Here is a 2,806-nt window from a genome sequence, read left to right on the forward strand (position 1 = left end):
GTCTGGATGATTGACTGATATGGCCTTGTAGCAATAACCAAAACGGCCTTGCTGCGCTTGCGCTGGTACTGCGAACGGCTGAAAGCAAGGGGAAACTAAGGCCGTAATTTTTCCCGAGGGCATGCAGCTTTACTGTATGATTAAATGGTGATGGCGTCCTCTTGGGTAAAATATTGTAGAAGTAAAACAGTCCCCCATTTGGATCTCTGGGCAGGAACTACTCAGGAGGATGTCGTTATCAGGAGAAAGAAAACTGGCGTTCTATGGATCGGAGCGTGGAATGTCAGATCCCTTAATCGGGCAGGTAGGTTAGAAAATTTAAAAAGGGAAATGGATAGGTTAAAGTTAGATATGGTGGTAATTAGTGAAGTTCGGTGGCAGGAGGAACAAGGCTTCTGGTCAGGTGACTACAGGGTTATAAACACAAAGTCAAATAGGAGTAATGCAGGAGTAGGTTTAATTATGAATAGGAAAATAGGAATGCGGGTAAGCTACCACAAACAGCATAGTGAACGCATTATTGTGGCCAAGATAGATACGAAGCCCACACCTACTATAGTAGTACAAGTTTATATGCCAACTAGCTCTGCAGATGACGAAGAAATTGAAGAAATGTATGATGAAATAAAAGAAATTATTCAGATAGTGAAGGGAGACGAAAATTTAATAGTCATGGGTGACTGGAATTCGAGTGTAGGAAAAGGGAGAGAAGGAAACGTAGTAGGTGAATATGGATTGTGGCTAAGAAATGAAAGAGGAAGCCGCCTGGTAGAATTTTGCACTGAGCACAACTTAACCATAGCTAACACTTGGTTTAAGAATCATGATAGAAGGTTGTATACATGGAAGAACCCTGGAGATACTAAAAGGTATCAGATAGATTATATAATGGTACGACAGAGATTTAGGAACCAGGTTTTAAATTGTAAGACATTTCCAGGGGCAGATGTGGACTCTGACCACAATCTATTGGTTATGACCTGTAGATTAAAACTGAAGAAACTGCAAAAAGGTGGGAATTTAAGGAGATGGGACCTGGATAATCTGAAAGAACCAGAGGTTGTACAGAGTTTCAGGGAGATAATAAGAGAACAATTGACAGGAATGGGGGAAAGAAATACAGTAGAAGAAGAATGGGTAGCTTTGAGGGATGAAGTAGCGAAGGCAGCAGAGGATCTAGTAGGTAAAAAGACGAGGGCTAGTAGAAATCCTTAGGTAACACAAGAAATATTGAATTTAATTGATGAAAGGAGAAAATATAAAAATGCAGTAAATGATGCAGGCAAAAAGGAATACAAACATCTCAAAAATGAGATCGACAGGAAGTGCAAAATGGCTAAGCAGGGATGGTTAGAGGACAAATGTAAGGATGTAGAGCCTTATCTCACTAGGGGTAAGATAGATACGGCCTACAGGAAAATTAAAGAGACCTTTGGAGATAAGAGAAACACTTGTATGAATATCAAGAGCTCAGATGGAAACCCAGTTGTAAGCAAAGAAGGGAAAGCAGAAAGGTGGAAGGAGTATATAGAGGGTCTATACAAGGGCAATGTACTTGAGGACAATATTATGGAAATGGAAGAGGATGTAGATGAAGATGAAATGGGAGAGGCGATACTGCATGAAGAGTTTGACAGAGCACTGAAAGACCTGAGTCGAACAAGGCCCCCGGAGAAGAGAACATTCCATTGGAACTACTGACGGCCTTGGGAGAGCCAGTCCTGACAAAACTCTACCATCTGGTGAGCAAGATGTATGAAACAGGCGAAATACCCTCAGACTTCAAGAAGAATATAATAATTCCAATCCCAAAGAAAGCAGGTGTTGACAGATGTGAAAATTACCGAACAATCAGTTTAATAAGCCACAGCTGCAAAATACTAACATGAATTCTTTACAGGCGAATGGAAAAACTAGTAGAAGCCGACCTCGGGGAAGATCAGTTTGGATTCCGTAGAAATACTGGAACACGTGAGGCAATACTGACCTTACGACTTATCTTAGAAGAAAGATTAAGGAAAGGCAAACCTACGTGTCTAGCATTTGTAGACTTAGAGAAAGCTTTTGACAATGTTGACTGGAATACTCTCTTTCAAATTCTAAAGGTGGCAGGGGTAAAATACAGGGAACGAAAGGCTATTTACAATTTATACAGAAACCAGACGGCAGTTATAAGAGTCGAGGGACATGAAAGGGAAGCAGTTGTTGGGAAGGGAGTAAGACAGGGTTGTAGCCTCTCCCTGATGTTATTCAATCTGTATATTGAGTAAGCAGTAAAGGAAACAAAAGAAAAATTCGGAGTAGGTATTAAAATCCATGGAGAAGAAATAAAAACTTTGAGGTTTGCCAATGACATTGTAATTCTGTCATACAGCAAAGGACCTGGAAGAGCAATTAAACGGAATGGATGGTGTCTTGAAGGGAGGATATAAGATGAACATCAACAAAAGCAAAACGAGGATAATGGAATGTAGTGGAATTAAGTCGGGTGATGTTGAGGGTATTAGATTAGGAAATGAGACACTTAAAGTAGTAAAGAAGTTTTGCTATTTGGGGAGCAAAATAACTGATGATGGTCGAAGTAGAGAGGATATAAAATGTAGACTGGCAATGGCAAGGAAAGCGTTTCTGAAGAAGAGAAATTTGTTAACATCGAGTATAGATTTAAGTGTCAGGAAGTCATTTCTGAAAGTATTTGTATGGAGTGTAGCCATGTACATAAGTGAAACATGGACGGTAAATAGTTTGGACAAGAAGAGAATAGAAGCTTTCGAAATGTGGTGCTACAGAAGAATGCTGAAGATTA

Source organism: Schistocerca americana, chromosome 8 (assembly GCF_021461395.2).
Source record: "Schistocerca americana isolate TAMUIC-IGC-003095 chromosome 8, iqSchAmer2.1, whole genome shotgun sequence".
Classification (NCBI taxonomy): Eukaryota; Metazoa; Arthropoda; class Insecta; order Orthoptera; family Acrididae; genus Schistocerca; species Schistocerca americana.